Raw genomic sequence first — 12,294 nt, 5'->3', positions numbered from 1 at the left:
GCTCTGGTTGAATCCCTGAGTTGCCAGGTGAGGGATGCGGTGAGCACACTGCATAGCATAAGGGGAATGAATGGGAGATCAAAAGGTTTTTTTGCAAAGACTCAAGGTGGGGAAGGGAGAGGAAGAATCCAAGCTCTCCCTCCCACAAGAATAGGGACTGCCAGAAGCTACAGTCAAGATAGGTAGATTTCCTCAATGGTGGAAGCTGAAAGTTGGTAAGTTCTGGCTACCAGAAGACTCTTTCTCCACCTGCAGATGTGGAAAAACTATAGAACTCTGGCAACGGGAGTGAAAGAGCAAGTTCTGGCAGGGCAGGCATCTGAGAGAGCCACACCTGTCTGATGAATCAGCTCCAGTGCCACAGGAGAAGAAGCCACTAATAATAGTAGTCAAGGACACTCTTCTGTTATGGGAGCTAGGGTCATCTGCCAATAAGAGCTGCTGTCCTAAGAGGTTTGCAGTTTGCCTTCCATACTGGTATTTCTGCTTAGTCTTCTATTAAGCATGAAGTTCAGCAAAGATAAATGCAAAGCCCTATGCCTGCATCAGTACAGGCTGGAGAATGGCTGGACAGGAAACTGCTCTGCAGAAAAGCACTGAGTAGTCTTGGTGAATAGCAAACTGAGCAAAAGCCAGCATTGCATGCTTGCTAGCTACACACAGACCTGTGTTTGCAGTATTTTAGTAAGTTGAGGGAAGTACCTGTTCCCTGCTATTCAGCATGCAAAGGGGCCTTCCCCAAGTACAACAGGTATATTGTCAAACTAGAGACAATCAAGTGGAGGATCATTAAAATGTCTAGGAGCTAAGGGTACTGGGTTTGTATAAGCAGGGGAAGAAGGCAACGCTACAGAAAGGTTGTAGAGAAGAAGGAAAGGGAGGAGGAAGCCTTTCCCTGGGAAGTGACAGGACAAGAGGTACATAGTGAAAGGACAAGAGGAAACTGTCACCAGTTACAATAATGGAAGCTTACATGTAGCTGAATCTGGTGGATGTCCGGAGGCAAAGAATTTCTCCTTCCCAGTCAGCTAAAGCCAGCTTTGGTGGGCTGTAAGTCCCAGGGGTTATCCCCATCCTGTCATTGTTCTTCTGACCCTCACTGAGTATTTCTGCTTAATTCAATTAGCCTTTAGTCAGACAATCTCCTGTTGAATGTAAGAACAAAAATCTTCACAATGAGGGTGGCTAAGCACTGGAAAGGGTAGTCCAGATAAATTATGAGATCTTACTCCTTGAAGATCCTCAGAATTTGTCTGGAGAAAAACCTGAGCAAGCTGGTCTAAATTTGAAGTTAGCACTGCTTAGAGCAGGAGGTCTGACTACCTGACCTGCAAAGGCCTCTTCCAAACTTTTATTTTTCTATCTCTGCAAAAAGTGGCTGTTTGTAGCACTGACTGTGTGCTGAAAGGGAAGTACCTGAATTATATCGTATCTTTTCAACCCTATTGAATCACTTTTAGAATATAATAAACTACAGTTAAATGTAGACTTGCAGTGCCTGAACTCTATATTACCTGATTTCATAGCACTACAGTCACTCTCTCAAAAAAGTGGACTCATCAGTCAAACAATAATGTTTACCAGTGCATAGCACGCTGTTAAGCTCTAATGGTCTTTAAGTATCAAAAAAGCCATAAGGGATAGTATTCCTATTATCATTGAGGCACAATACTGGGAGAGGCTGCATTATTGAGAGGTGAATGTAGGGTGCTTCTTTATCACTTCCCTGGATAGAAACTGTTACAGTCTATCACAATTTAAATGAATAACTTCAAAATGTAGTGGCCTCTAAAATGATTTAAAGTCAATGAGCTAATAGTGGAATCAACTTGGCTCCCACATTCACGCGCAGAGTCTATGGTCTGCTTGCTGCACACACAGCTGTGCTTATGCTGCTCCTCAACTGCTGGCATTACACTAAGAATGCTGAACCAGAAGCTCTTAGCAATACAGGTACAAAGAGCAAGTACCGAGCTCTTTTTTTTTTGACTGCTGAACAGCTGAAAATCCTAACAAAAACTGAGAGCTCCTTCTTTTCTGTTTCTTTTTTTCTGACTGATTGCGGGACAATAAAGCCTTAACTACTCCTCAGCTGCATTGTGCTGAACCAACACGCACCACTCTGACATTTGCTTCTATCCAGGAGAAAGAAAAAATGAAGTTTCTTTTGGAGCAGCTAAATATAATTCATCTGGCCAAAGCAAAGGGTTGCACAAGCTTCTATTTCTTTGTTTGTTTTGGGGTTTTTTTCCCTTCATTTGGGGGCAAATTGAGTTTTTATTTCATTCCTGATATTTCTTTCCTTTCTCTGTTGGAAATAGCCAAAATTAAAAAATTACTTTTGTCCTCTTTTCCTCAAATCTTTTGTGTTTGTGTGTGCGTGTGTTTGGGCAAGGACAAATTTATTCTTAAATAGAAAATCACTAGCTCTTGTCTTAATCAGTTTTCCCCATTTCTTCCCCCTACTCCCTTACTGCTTTCATAACTTAGATGCTGCATTTTTATTCCTTTGTTATTGTTTCTCTCCTATGCTTCTTTGGAATTACGAAGGAATTGATGACATGTTTAAGTTCTATTAAGTGCTTTTATTTTGCCTGAATGGTTGTTTCTTAGATACTAGGAAAATCAAGGGCAAACCTGTATTTGCAGATTCTGGGAGTGCTTTAGAACTGCATCACTTTTTTAAAAAGCAGAAGTTGGATGAGCTCAGTCAGTGGTTCTAACCAAATTGTAACACAATCAAAAACAGTGAATGAAAGTATTTCAAAACGATAAAAATTTACAGATGGGGAAGCCCAGTAAATGTAATATTCAGTGTTGAAATGAAGACAGAAAAAGGAGCGTATGAAGCATGAGTCAGGGTTATTTTTAAACAAACAACAAGAGAGAATGCAACCTTCCTCCTGTTGGGGGAACATTTACATTTCTTTGTGTTTAGATTTTTTTCTAAGATAGTTATAGACCTATCATTTCATTTCAGACAGGCACAAGCAGTTGCATAGTGTCATTCCTGTCTGGCCCACATTATTGGCAGTGCAGAACTGATTCTTTTTTCATTCTCTCAAGGTCTTTAATCTGGGCTCTCATATTGCAGGTGAAGTGCAGGGGCTTCAGTCTCTTTCTGTAAGCTTCCACAGCATGGCTTCTCAACAGTCACAGTTCTCCTGTCAGATAGTAAATCTTCAGACCTCACTTACAGAAGGACCATGATGAACAATAACTAAATGGCAAGATTAGATAGCTATCCTTTCATTACCTGTAGCACTGTATTTTTCTAGTACCTTAGTTAGCATTCAACATTTCTGGCAAAAAAATCTCCTAGAAGTTAATGCATTTTTCCATATTCAGTTGCCCTGAACTACATGTACAATGAGTACAGAGATTCGTATTTCCCTGAACTCTGATATATATAGATAGATAAAGCTATAGCAACTGTTTTCCTTGTTATTGAAAAAACACTGACACATTTTGTTGCATTACCAGATGGAAAAGTGTTCACTATGCTTACTTAATCTAATATTAGCTCTGAATTCATTCCCATTAAGCAACAAGTTTCAAACACATATCTAATACAACTCTATTAAAATTTGAAAACTTTAAATGTTACCTTGTTAGTTCTTAATAGGGTAATTGCTGTGATTTTCAGATTCTGAAGACCATCAGAGGCGTAATCATTGAAATGAAATAGATTATGGACATTAGAGGGTTCTTGAAAAGTGGCCATTCTTCACTGTATTGATACATATTAAAACTAGAATAAAATTTCAACACTAGGAAATGCAAATGCAGATTTCACTGTTTTGAGATTACCATTTTTATGTATATTTTCATCCATTGATATAAGAAAGGCAATTCAAGTTAGCATAGCCCTCAGCATTGCTTAGCTATCCCTGTATCTTGTTGTGCTGTTTCCAGAAAAACAGATCCTTACTCACCATGGTTATTGAAAGACACAAGTAGATCTTGGAAATCTTTCCCTTTGCACTGTTTCCTAAGGATATGTAATGCTTTGCTACTTGGCGTTGTTTGTGAGAAATTCTCAAAACAATATTAATTTTAATTAAAAGAATTTGAAAGAATGAAAAGAACAGAAAGAATGTCTGTAGAACAAAATGATAGATTGTTTAATAATTTCAGATTTACACATCTCACAAATTTACTAGAGAAAGGGACTTCATATCAGTTATAGAAGATACCTGACATTCTTGTCAAAACCCAGCTTCTCTCATGCACAGAGAAAGCAGCCGGTTGAAAAGAATTTAGGAAATTCCTGAAGATAATTGTTCTGCCCATCTCCTTTGGAAGTTCTCACAAAGGCCTAAACTGCTCCAGTCTAAAACAATTCAGTAGAAAAAAAAGCCTGTTCACTTTTAGTAAAGAAGTTAGTGGTACAGACTACAGATCATAAAGACGGTTTCAACATTTACTCAGCAAATGACAGGAAAACAGGAGAGAGGTTAAAAAAATAATGTAATTTATGGACTCTCATGAAGGACCACGCACTTTGAAAAGAACTTGCTGTCTCTCTCCAAATAACTCATAGACTAACGAGTATGTGATTAATATATTTCAGACCAAATATAGTAACAATAACACCTTTAAAAGAAAGAGGGATAAGACTTTCTTCAGAAACATTTCAATTCCCATTCCAAACTGCTTTCTGTACTGACCTGAACTCCCAGAGTTTCATTAGTGTAAAAAGACCTTCAGCTTCTCTTTTTCTCTGTGAACCTACTGAAAATTTTAAGATCTCCTTTTTTCTTTCTCTGTAAGAGCTGATAAAAAAAAAATATTTTTACCACACTAGTATAGAAGGAAATGCCAATCGAGATACAGATCTTAAGAAAGTTGACTTTCTGGAATGAGAAAGTGCAGTGCAACAAATTACTTCACAAAGAGTTTTTTCACTTCCAAAAGTGCTCATGAGTCACCAGTTTGTAAATATTTCATTTATTCGCTTGCATAAATGCATCAAGGAAACTCCTTATGAAAACTTTATTTCATCTCTGTTCCTCTCCCCCTTCTCCATCATGCTGTTTTCTGATCGAGTACAAGCATTGACCTAAAAGAGCTTGATAAAATGAGATAGAAGAAAGAGGTGTATTTCATGCCATAAGATAGCCCTCTCAAAAGGAACTGGAAGCACATATTTCATCCTATGTTTTACAAAGATTTGTGATTATTTGCATCTCTTCTAGAAACTGGTCCTTTAGCTCTGAGAATAAAAAAGGGTAGGTTCAACTGATGTTAACTAAATGTTTCTAAGTTATACCAGCATAAAATATAGGCCATTGAGAAGACTTCAGTAGATACAGCTCTGTATAAGCTGTATCTACTAGGTATAAGAAGGAATTTATTCCTAGTATATGTACAGAGGTTGGTACCTGTGTTGAGGATGACTAAAAGGATCCAATAAATATAACAGTTGGTTATGAAACAATAGTTTTTGTCTATTAGAAGCTTGTCTAAAATTATCCACAAATTTCAACCACGTTACCCAGAAAATAGAATAAATATCAGAAAATATATTTTAATTGCTAAGAGATTGAGTCATTTAAAAAGATAGCTCTTCTAGTTAAAAACTGCTTTGATGCTTAGCATTACCCATGTTCTCTAATAGGGTTTAGTAGAAATGACAGTCAACAATTAGTGTCATCCTACCCGTAGGAATCTTCAAAATAGTTTTCACTTTTTTAACTATTGACAGCGTGACTTCATTTATTGCAAAATTTTTCAATTTTTTAATTTAGGTAATTGTCCATTGCCCCCAAGGAGTTTTAGCAGGAGTAGGCCATTGATATCCAGTGATTTTCATCTTGTATAGCTTCTTAGTGTTGCTTAAGTATGCATTGCACTACCAGCCTCTCAACAACATGTGGCAAAAACCATGAAACTTTATTCTACTTGTAATTTAATTTGCCAGTTCCTTCAGCATCTTGAAGGTTCTCCAGACTTATTTCATTTACATCTTGAAGTTCTGCTTTCATTTTGATTTTAAAAAAAACCAAATCCATTTCTGTAGGTTTTTTTGGTTTTGTAAGGACCAGACTGTCTTGGTACACATAACTTTTTAAATGCAATTCTTGCTTTATATTTACATTCTTTGTCTTTTAGATCAGGCCCAGTGTGAGATGTCTGTCTTTTTTTCTGTATGTTTCATAAGAACCAGACTGGCATGGTTTTTTTTTTTCTAAAGGCTATTCTTGTTTCATACCAATATTCTTGATCTTTGATCAGGCTCAGTATGACATGTATTTCTTTTCTGGTACTTGTACTAATATCCACCTCTGCAATAGACTATTTTCCATCTGCACCAGTACGATCTTGCCAAACAAGCCAACAGGAGGCTAGAACAGCTGCAGGCACCCTCATCTCACCCTGTCTTTCTCTATTTTTCTTAAGGCAGCAGGAGCAAATTCTCTGAAAATGAACAAACACCTTTTAAATTTGAAACTAGCACCAAAGGCTAATTGAAAGAACAGTCTCAAAAAGAATTATGTATTCTCCCTTTAGACAGGAGACCAAAATTATAAATCATTCAAGGCTAGAAAGTAAGAAAAAAATTGGAATGCAATCAGATGTCAGAATTAATGATGGTTCCAAGTTCTTTCTCTTATATAACCTTAAATGCTTTGGGCCATCTAGAATGATAGCTTTGTCTTAATCAAAAAAGCTGGTTTTGCAAAAGAATTTTCTAGTAACTCTAGGGAGTAGCTCATTATAATAATGTAGTTGCTGTTATCTGTGACATCTTAGATGGTGTTTTATCTAGATGATAAAACACAGAAAGCTACCTTGTTATCTTTAAAACACATCTCTCCACAAACAGTCTATGTCACTTTGATTCATAATGACTATGGCTCATTTCAGTCTTTTGTCAGGTGCCTTTTTCAATGAGGTCTGATTTGAACAAACTTTGGATACCAGTTTGTATTGCAATGTACAGGAAGCTACAGATAAATTCCTTTTACTCGTTGAACAGTTGACTGCTGGGATTGTTCTCTGTGCTATACCAATAGCAAATTTATTCACTTGATCCCTGTATTTGACTTTTCCCAGAGTCACCTTGAGTGTTACATGAAACCAGTGTCAGATGCTTTAATATTCCTGAGAATACTACTGTTAAGAAATAACATTAAAATACCACCAGATTCTCATCCCACCAGTCAGCTAAATTTGAATATGCATGGTGATTATCAGGTGATTCCTGTGCAATCATTTCCTATCTTTGTTTTTGTCATTGAGTCCTTTCCTCCTCCACTTTAGAAGTTTAAAAAGTCAAAGCAGAAAGCTATATATTCTAAATAGGCTGAACTCCCTTCCCCCCACATACTCTGCAATGTGCCAAATATATGTGTGGTCTCTGTAGAAAAGGTATTAATAAAGACTATACACAGTAGCCACAATTGCTTAGAGGCTTTCTAGAAAAACATTTGACTCTTTATCTTATGCTTCTGAAGCTGCTGGTATTCCTGTCAACTCTATCCAAACTGATCCTTAAACCTAACCAAGCTGAGTGCCATAACAAAGCTTTTTATCTCTAACAGCACACTCTATATAGAATAAATAACAAGAAGAAATACTTACATTATGGTAGACTGGTATGCAGAGTCCATTGAGGTATCAAGTTATTGTTAGATCAGTCCAGCTCTCCTCTCTGTACTGAAAAATAAGAGGGAAAAAGCATTGGTAGGTGGCTGATCTACATCAGAAAATAGTGTTATGGATTCAAAGGGAAATAATCTGATGAGTTAGTTAGAAATTTGTTGATTTAACAGTAATAAAGTTCCTGCGGAGAGTTGGTTGTTATCATCTTTATCTGTTGATACTTATCAATTTCATATTGTTAGAGAAGCAATCCATTTGGAATCCTTTTGGAAATTTTAAATAACACTAAAAAAAAGAAAAAAAACCAAACCACAACAACAAAGCACACACACACAAAAAAAACCCCAACCAAACCCAAGCAATGACCAACAACCATGCTTTCAGTATGACCTATTTGTAAAACCTTGTTTGTCATTTGGATTAGCAGCATCCTGAAATGTAAAAAAACTCCCCTGTTTTATCCTATATGTGGTTTAGGAAAAAAAATCTTTACATTTTCACTGGTATATTTATTACATAAAGAAAAAGATGAAGACTTAAATTACCAACACATATGGATTTACATTCTTCATCTCTTTTTGTTTGTTTTTACAACTTTAGGTATCTGAAGAAGGTTGATCTTGTTAATTGCTTACAATGCTTTTTTTCCTGAAAGTTAGAATTCTTTAAGGATGCTCAAATGGCTTTGTATAGTGATTATCAATGAACTGAGGAAGGAGAAAACCAGAAAAGGAATGGAAAGAACTGCTGCTAGAGCTCTACTCCTCCGCGTGGTGGTTGGGTTTTTTTTTCCAAACTGTATGTAGGATGGGAATGACTATACTCAAATGTGTTTGAGATGTTAATAAAGAACTAATAAATTTTTTCTTCCTTCTTTCTCTTCAATTTTTGCGTGTAAAGTAAGAGAGGAAGAAGTAAGATTTATTTGGAAGAAATTTAAAAACTGGGTTACTCAATGAGAGAAAAAAAATCTGTATGGAAAGAATAGGCCAAAAGAGAAAAGCTAAAGGAAAAAAAATTGTCTTACTGACACTATGACATATTGGGAAAGCCACTAGAGGGAAATGCTGTCATTTTCATATTTCAGGGCTTTCATTTCACTTTGATGAACATTGAATAACATCCAATTTTCCCAATATTGTAAAGCATTTCACACATCTTTGTCATTTTCAAGAGACAAGCAATTTGAAAAGTCAACAAGTTTAAAGCTGATATTTGACAGAGAGGGCAGTTCTGTAAAAATTGAAGAGTGGTCCAGTGACTACAGTGGTGTCCTGGGATGTAGAGTTCATAGTTTTGCCATAGACTGTCTGTCTGAACTTGGACAAGACATTTGATCTTTATGCTGCATTTATTCATCTGTAAAATGGGAAAGCGTAGCATTTGCCAGTCTCAGAGGAAACTGCAAGGACAAATATATCGATTGTCAAGAAGAAAGTTCAGGGAAAGAAGTTTTCATTTAGGCATACAAAATTAGCTGATTTGAAATGTCATTGATGTTCAAAAGTTGAAACAATTGGTCTTAGATGCTTAATGCAATGTCTTATGTGGCTTTAAATCATTGGAACTGCAAAAAGCTACAAATAGCTATAAAAAATCTCCAGACCTCATAAAATACTAATACAGAATTTTCTAGTTATCAAATTTCCACTACAAACTATACTGAGATTAAAATATCCACAGAATATTATTATATATGCTCAAAATCTCCAAGTGGGATTGAATAATATGTTAAAATACCAGTACCTCTGAATAGAGAAATTATATAAAATGAAGGAAGGTCTCTCTAGATAAAGTAAAATAAAACTCATTTTAAGAGTTTGTTGTTGTTTTGGTTCTGTGCACTTGTCCAACATGTACATTTTCTACAAGTAATTAGGTCCCACAATTTTTGACGAATTTTAAAACAGCCATCAAAATGTGCACCATGAATTCTAGTCATATGTTAAATCATGGATCATAAAGACCTAGCAGCATTTTCTAGAAGCAAGGTGATGAAACATGGCTTTCAGTAAATCCCCAAATAACAATGTTCTGGAAGATTATGTAGAACTATAGACTTCGTAAAGCAATGCACTAAAGTGAGAACTATGTGTCAAGAAAAAAAACAGAAACAGCTACGTTGGATGAAAGCGTTCAGCAGCCCTGCCAATTTCTCAAGCGGTTTGTTTGTCCTTTATATGGCCCACGCTGTTTCTATTAGAGCTAGGAGCACTCTTATTTTTGCTTCTGCTTCTGCCAGTTAATGTTAAAGAACAGCTGTGTGAACTGTGCTGTACGGAAGTTAATCTTGGAAGCTTTTGGCACAAAGTAGTTTAAGTTAAACACGTCAGTTTCATGTCATTCTTTGTGGAATTATGTGAGCTCTAAATGTATAATACTGAGGTGGGGGAATTCAGCCTTACATAATGATGAAACATATTTATGGTCATAAAAGTAGTCCAGAGGAGTTTCTTCTTATTTCATATATACTGCATCCATTTTTGAGCTCCTTAGTTCACCTCCAACTTGAAAGGTTTTCTGCTGCCAGCATGAAGGCATGCACATCACCTGCTCAAAAGCAAGCTGTCAGCTTTTCCAGGCAAATGTTATTATTCACTCTGTACTCTTTATAGTTCTGGATGAAAAAAACCTACAGAACACTTTTACGTTGGCTGAATGTGGCATGGGTGGTAATCACTAAGTTGTATTCTAAAAAGTCAAGGTAATCTTTAAAGGTTGCCTAAAAGAGAAAGGTGGCATGATATAATACATGATACTTTTTGCTTGGTAATGTAAAAGCAAATAGGTAATTATTGAGAATTGGACTTTAATATCTTTTTTTCCCATGGCATTAATGTTAAGAATTAAAAATATATTAAAGATTTCAAGTATGAAAATGACTGTCCAGTGATGTTAAATTACAAAAATTGATAACTAAAAAATTATTTTCAAGACAGAAAAAAGAGGACTTGCAACAGGTCATGACCAATTGAGCAAGAAATATATATCACAGAATCACTACGGTTGGAAAAGACCTCTAAGATCATGAAGTCCAACCATCAACTAACACCACCATGCCCATTAAACCATGTCCCACAATGCCTCATCCGCACGTTCCTTGAACACCTCCAGGGATGGTGACTTCACCACTTCCATCGTGCCCCTGTACTCGGCTCTGGTGAGGCTGCACCTCGAGTACTGTGTTCAGTTTTGGGCCCCTCTCTACAAGAAGGACATTGAGGTGCTGGAATGTGTCCAGAGAAGGGCGACGAAGCTGGTGAGGGGTCAGGAACACAAGTCTTCTGAGGAGCGGCTGAGGGAGCTGGGGTTGTTCAGTCTGGAGAAGAGGAGGCTGAGGGGAGACCTTATCGCTCTCTACAACTACCTGAAAGGAGGTTGCAGAGAGGTGGGTGTTGGCCTCTTCTCCCAAGTGACTAGTGACAGGACAAGAGGAAATGGCCTCAAGTTGCACCAGGGGAGATTCAGACTGGATGTTAGGAAAAATTTCTTTACTGAGAGAGTAGTGAAACATTGGAACAGGCTGCCCAGGGAGGTGGTAGAGTCACCCTCTCTGGAGGTATTCAAGGAGCGTGTGGATGTGGCATTGTGGGATGTGGCTTGATGGGCATGGTGCTGTGTGGTGTGGGTGGGTTGTTTTGGTGTGGGTTGTGGTGTATTTTGTGGTTTGTGGGTGGTTTTTGGGTTTGGTGCCTTTTTTTTTTTTTTTTTTTTTTTTTTTTTAAGGTTGGACTTGATGATCTTACAGGTCTTTTCCAACCTTAGTGATTCTGTGATTCTGTGATTCCCTGGGCAGGCTGTTTCAGTGTTTCACCAGTCTCTCAGTAAAGAAATTTTTCCTAATATCCAGCCTAAACCTCCCCTGGTGCAACTTGAGGCCATTTCCTCTTGTCCTATCACTTGTCACTTGGGAGAAGAGGCCAACACCCACCTCTCTGCAACCACCTTTCAGGTAATTGTAGAGAGCGATGAGGTCTCCCCTCAGCCTCCTCTTCTCCAGACTGAACAACCCCAGTTCCCTCAGACGCTCCTCATAACATTTGTGCTCCAGACCCCTCACCAGCTTCATCGCCCTTCTCTGGACACATTCCAGCACCTCAATGTCCTTCTTGTAGTGAGGGGCCCAAAACTGAACACAGGATTTGAGGTGCAGCCTCACCAGTGCCAAGTACAGGGGCACGATCACTTCCCTACTCCTGCTGGCCACACTATTTCTGATACAGGCCAGGATGCCCTTGGCCTTCTTGGCCACCTGGGCACACTGCTGGCTCATATTCAGCCAGCTGTCAATCAACACCCCCAGGTCCTTTTCTTTAGGGCAGCTTTCCAGCCACTCATCCCCAAGCCTGTAGCATTGCATGGGGTTGTTGTGGCCAAAGTGCAGCACCCGGCACTTGGCCTTGTTGAACCTCATCCAATTGGCCTTGGCCCATCGATCCAGACATTTCAAGATGTCTATCTGAATTCTCAGTATGCTCCTTTGCCTGTTTTAGCATGTCCTTCTGCTCTCTGTCCTGTGGATTGTGAATGCCATTTATGTGCATAATATAGTAGTCTTTCATATTTTGTAACTGTCTGTACCTTCATGATCTTGCTTTAAAAGAACTGAGAAGTACTCCTTGTTGTTATTTCTTCTGTGTTTGAGTTATCACATCTGTGTTTAATCAAGCCACTTAATCTTGTACT

The sequence above is a fragment of the Gavia stellata genome, chromosome 7 (assembly GCF_030936135.1).
Source record: "Gavia stellata isolate bGavSte3 chromosome 7, bGavSte3.hap2, whole genome shotgun sequence".
Taxonomy (NCBI): domain Eukaryota; kingdom Metazoa; phylum Chordata; class Aves; order Gaviiformes; family Gaviidae; genus Gavia; species Gavia stellata.
Note: the sequence above shows the minus strand (reverse complement) of the source record.